The sequence below is a fragment of the Melozone crissalis genome, unplaced genomic scaffold, assembly GCF_028551555.1.
Source record: "Melozone crissalis strain CALT ecotype California unplaced genomic scaffold, PUWL_Pcris_2 ptg000034l_1, whole genome shotgun sequence".
NCBI lineage: Eukaryota > Metazoa > Chordata > Aves > Passeriformes > Passerellidae > Melozone > Melozone crissalis.
In genome coordinates this window covers 5,041,465-5,047,500 of record NW_026535812.1, presented here as the reverse complement: position 1 = coordinate 5,047,500, position 6,036 = coordinate 5,041,465, and positions in this window count along the sequence as shown.

Genomic DNA, 6,036 nt, shown 5'->3' with positions numbered 1-6,036 from the left:
ATTAGACTTCAAATTTTTGGTAAAAATGCAATTATTGTAGCTGGAGGTTAAGAGCTTAATAGACTTGGGATATCCAGGCCTTGGGAGGGAGAAATCTTGCCCCTAAAGGGGCATCATTTTATGCTTAATCTCTGGTGTCATTAACAACTGTTACAATTCACATTATGCAGGAATTTTAGATTCCACTGAGGCTGCCGTACACCAGGACTCCACAAACTGGGTTTGATGGTTGCAGTTTGCCCTGGGAGAGCAGAATCTGTCCTGCAGGTGTGGAGGTGTCATCTCCCTGCTCCCCATACTGGGATGAAGCCAATGCTCCCCTCATTTGGGCAACTAGAAATGCACCCACACCTCCCAGCCAGGATTAGGGGGCACTGAGCTGTTACTTTGGTCTTTTACAGCCATGCTGAGTTCCATGCTCCTCCTGGTGGTCCCCTGTCCCTCCCCTCACACAGTGCCACCCTTCTAACCCTTGTGTGCTGTTGGCCCCTCACCAACAGCCGAACCCTCAGCACTCTAGCATCCTTCACCTACACTGCTGCATTTCCAGAGCACCCAAATACACAGCAGCATTTCTTTTTAAATCACAGCTCCCCCAGACCAGCCCCAGCCCCAGCACTCACCAAGATGCAGAGATTAGCAAGGTGTAGGGTTGCTTTCCTTGAGTTTCTTGGTAGAAGCTGAGTCAATGTGCTCTTTTATGGAGAATTTCTAGGGTTACTCTTGGCACAGCACCAGCTGCTGCTGGCAGGGGGGGCAAGTTTCAGCGACCTCTTTCTCCTGTTACATTACACACGTCAGCTGTGCCATTTCTTGCTACCAGGAGCTGCTAGAGCCCACAGATCACAAAAGCCCATTTTTTACACTTTTACAATTGATTCATTGCTCTCTCCTGGGGTGTCGTACACGAATTGTCAGCTTTGGTTACGCCAGAAAAAAAAAAATTATGCCGGGCATGAATACTTGTTCTGATGTGGAGGCGGGCTGGGGCAGGGAAGGGCAGCCAGGTGACACAGAATTGGTGAGCTGGGGTGGGATTCATCACTCCATCCTGCTCTGCTTCCTGTTGGGGTCAGGCCCTGGGGGAGCCAGCCCTTGCAGCAGGATGGGGACAATCGGAAGGTGGAAATGCAATGTGAAAAATGCATGTAATTTTTATTGGCTTTTTGCAAATATTAAAATTAATATTATATGTGTTGTGTTAGAAAGTAGTGCTGTATTAATTCTCTTAAGTAATGTGTTAAATATAGTTTTAGGTTATAACAAAATGTTAAAATAGAAACTATGCTATGTAGGACACTTTTTTTAAAGAAAGGACTTGCACTGAGATAGCAGCCACAGGACACCTGAATCTTTCAGAGAAAAGAATTTATTGCTCTCTTATCAGAAGAAACGATCATCTTCCTGCCTCGAAGGCGCTGTCAGGATTCAGAGGAAGAAGCTGACGCTGACCAGACAGAATCCTGTGTTTGAATGGAATTTATGCATCATGGATGAGGTGTATGAATATGCAACAGGCTGTTGCTATTAAGGGTTAATCCTCTGTTAATGTGGGTCCTTTTTCGGGCTTGTGCTGCCCAGAAAAAGGTACCCGGACTGTCTGTAACTCTTTGTTTCTATTGTCTCATGTTGTCCTAATTCAATTTGTCCAAATTATTATTACTCTAATTGTATTATTATTTTTATAACCATTTTATTACTATTAAACTTTTAAAAACAAGTGATTGGCGTTTTTCACATGCAAAAACTCGCGGGTTGTGATAAGGGCAGTTTAACAGGTAAAGCAAAACCTGCACAAACAAGCGAATCGAAAGGAATTCATTCCCTCCTTCCTGCCGCAGGTGGGTGCTCAGGCATGCCAGGAGAGCTGGGCTCCATCACGCGTAAAGGTGATTTGGGAACACCCCCTTGGTCCCTCCTTCCTCCCAGGTTTTATTGTGAACGCCGCCTCCTCCGGTGTGGGAGGGCTCTGTGCTCGGCCAGGTAGCTGTGCCCCCTCCCAGCCCCACGCTGGAGAGGAGCAGAACAGACCTTGGTGTTGTGTAAGCAGCACTCAGCATCAGCTACAACATTCCTGTGCTTCCATCGCTGATCCAAACACAGATCCAGACCAGCCGCTGTCGAGAAAATTAACTCTATCCCAGCCATAATCCTGTACAGACAAAGACAAAACCAGTAGAGAAAGCCGAGAAGACCACTGGTTCTATGTGTGGAGCATTCACAGCATTCTAGTATTTAAGTCTGCTTCAGAAAAATTAGAATTTTGGACAAGAAATTCCTGTCACAATAATTCTTTCTAAAAATACACATAGATGTACCCACCCTGTCTCTCCCTGCTATAAACAACAGTGACCATTATGTGAAAGCATCACTGAGAACACAGAATAAGGTTTAGGAAAGATAAAATAACCCTACGCTCACTCCTCCCTTGTATTCCCCCAGGAACTGCTCTATTGTTCAGTGAAACAGCAAAACTTACATGGAGCTTTAGCATCAAGTGTAAGGAAGATGTTAAATGGAGCTGTGCCAGAACTTCCCTGGCCACAGCCCAGGGTTGTGTGTCTCCCTCCTGAGCATCCTCTCTGTACACAGCTGAAAAAGAGAACTATGGAAAGTTCCACTTCCCAAAAAGAGCCTTTCATGTGGAAAGTCTGTATTTTACACAGTGATGGTCAGTATTTAGGGGAAAAAAGAAAGAATGGTGTAGGAAAAGAGCAGAAAATATAAACAGCTTGATTCAGAAAGAACTAGCTGCATCAGGCTATCCTGGCAGAAACCAAATCCTGTAGATTTCTTTTCCAAGGACATCTTTTCATCACCCCACACCCAAGCAGCACAGGCTGACTTGGGTTGGGAGAGACCTCCAAGACCACTGAGCTCAGCCTGTGGCAAATCCCCACCTTGTCACCAGCCCAGAGCACTGAGTGCCACATCCAGGTATTCCTTGGACACCTCCAGGGATGGGCACTCCAAACCTCCCTGGGCAGCCCCTGCCAATGCCTGACCACCATTTCCACAACAAAATTCTTCTTCTTTGCAAATGTTGGCATTGTTCACTTTGGTTTAGCCCAAAAGAGGACAATCAGCTCCTCTCTGACTGATCCTGAAGGATGGAGAGGTGGGGAGTGTCCCATAATTCAGAGAATGGGTTGAATGGCCAAGAGTGGAGAGCAGGACTAGGTACTGGCAGGCCATGGAATATATGGAAGTATTTTTGTCAAAAGCATCCATGTGGCCAACCTGAGAGAGATGTGGTCTTAGAACTGTATTGAGAAGGGCATTGCAACAATTGCTGAGCACAAGCCAGCGTCCTTAGTGCAGTCTGACAGTGTGCAGCCTTGTAGAGATTGTGTTCTGCCTTAAAACAGAAGAAAACACTCCTTAGTGTTTTTCTTTGAAGAACAAGGCTCTGGAGGGAATATTTATTTCACTGCTCTGTGGAATAGCCAATAACACAGAAAAGCAGGTAGTGGAGAAGATGGCTACTGCATGAGACACCACCTTCCCTTCCCTACTCTCATGGCATCCAGTAAGGCTTTCCAAGCCAGTACACCTGAGTGAAATTCACCAACGGGCTCCCTCTGAGCACAGCCTGAGCCAGCTTGTTACCTGTCCCACAGCTCACCCAGGCAGTCCAGGGGAGTCACAGAATCACAGGATGGTTTAGGTTGCAAGCTCACTCTGTTCCAACCTCCCTGCTATGGGCAGGGGACACCTTCCATTAGGCCAGGCCACTCAAATCCCTGTCCAGCCTGGAGAGGATTGTGGAGAAGAGCATAACAGGCTTTGCTGACATCCACTGCTCTGCCCATCTTGACAGAAAACATCCTTTTGTTGTAAAAGATTATCAGCTTAGTGACACTATTTACCTTTGGAAAATGCCCTGGCTCTTTCTTATCACCACCTGCTTCATTTGGATACAAGCTTAGGTTAGGAGTGACACGTATCAGTAAATAGGGATATAACTAACAAACACCAAGTAAGCCAGAAGATGAATGACTCACTGCCTCTGTAGCAGAAAGGTGACTGTGGTTTTGTATAACAAACCATAAATTACAAAACAGACACTGTAGCAAACAAAACCAAACCCCAAAACCAACACACCCCTTCATGTTAGAATAGAACAGTTCAGCTGGAAGGAACTTAGGACAACCATCTGGTCCAACTGCTTGACCAGTTCAGGGCTGCCCTAAAGTTCCACCACTGCTCAAATGCCTCGAACACAGTCTGGGGCATCAACCATCTCTGCAGGGAGCCTGGTGCAGTATTTGATTATGTGCTCTATAAAGAAACACTTCCTAATGTCCAGCTTGAGCCTCCCCTGGCCCTGCTTTGAGAGCAGCATTCCCATGAGATCAGCACTTCCCTCTCCATGCCCCCTCCTCAGGAAGCTGCCGAGGGGATGAGGCTGTCCCTCAGCCTCCTTCTCTCAAAGCAGACAAACCCAGAGCCCTCAGCCTCCTTCTGTCCAAAGCAGACAAACCCAGAGCCCCCAGCCTCCTTCTGTCCAAAGCAGACAAACCCAGAGCCCTCAGCCTCCTTCTGTCCAAAGCAGACAAACCCAGAGCCCTCAGCCTCCTTCTCTCAAAGCAGACAAACCCAGAGCCCTCAGCCTCCTTCTGTCCAAAGCAGACAAACCCAGAGCCCTCAGCCTCCTTCTGTCCAAAGCAGACAAACCCAGAGCCCCCAGCCTCCTTCTGTCCAAAGCAGACAAACCCAGAGCCCTCAGCCTCCTTCTGTCCAAAGCAGACAAACCCAGAGCCCTCAGCCTCCTCTCCAAAGCAGACAAACCCAGAGCCCTCAGCCTCCTTCTGTCCAAAGCAGACAAACCCAGAGCCCTCAGCCTCCTTCTGTCCAAAGCAGACAAACCCAGAGCCCTCAGCCTCCTTCTGTCCAAAGCAGACAAACCCAGAGCCCTCAGCCTCCTCTCCAAAGCAGACAAACCCAGAGCCCTCAGCCTCCTTCTGTCCAAAGCAGACAAACCCAGAGCCCTCAGCCTCCTTCTGTCCAAAGCAGACAAACCCAGAGCCCTCAGCCTCCTTCTGTCCAAAGCAGACAAACCCAGAGCCCTCAGCCTCCTCTCCAAAGCAGACAAACCCAGAGCCCTCAGCCTCCTTCTCTCAAAGCAGACAAACCCAGAGCCCTCAGCCTCCTTCTGTCCAAGGCAGACAAACCCAGAGCCCTCAGCCTCCTCTCTAAATCAGACAAACCCAGAGCCCTCAGCCCCTCCCAGGTCACCTCCCAGCCCCAGCCCCAGCCTGGTTCTCCTCCTCTGGGCACACTCAAGCCCCTTCCCCCATCTCTGGCCCTGGAGCTCTCTGGGTGAGGCTGCCCAGAGCTGAGCACAGCCAGGCCCTGCCCTCTCCTGTGTCGGTGTCCCCAGGATGCCACCTGCCCTCCTGGCCATGGTTCCTGCTCAGCTGCTGCCCCAGCACCCCCAGACCCTTCCAGGGCTGCTCCCCAGCCTCTCCTCTCCCAGCTCAGCCTCGTGCTCAGCCTTGCTCCCCCTGGGTGCAGAGCCCACACTTGGACTCAGCAATTCTGTGCCACTGGCACTGCCCTGTGGTGCATCTGTGCAGAGCCTCTGCAAGGTCTCATCACTCCAGAGAGCCCACAGCACTGCCAGCACAGTCACAGAGTGGTTTGGGTTGGAAGGCACCTGGAAGCCCATCCCATTCTACTTCTCTGCTATGGGCAGGGACACCTTCCACTAGAACAGGTTGCTCCAAACCCATCCTTCTGGATTATCACTCCAGGTTATCCCAGGTATTATCCAGCCAGGTTGGGAGGGATAATTTTACACCTCTATGTGAGAGCAAATCCAGAAGCTGGGTCTCCAGCATCCTCTCCTCTCTGGCCAGTCCTTCCAGCACTGCAAACCTGTACATGGGACAACACGGATGCTTATTTGGGACAACCTGGAGATGGCATCACTAAAGAGGCCATGGCCAGATGCTGCTGTGGGCTTTGGGATAAGTGTATTAGATAAAACAAGTAAGGAAGTGTCTCAGGTTCAGCTGGGTGTGTATTAAATTA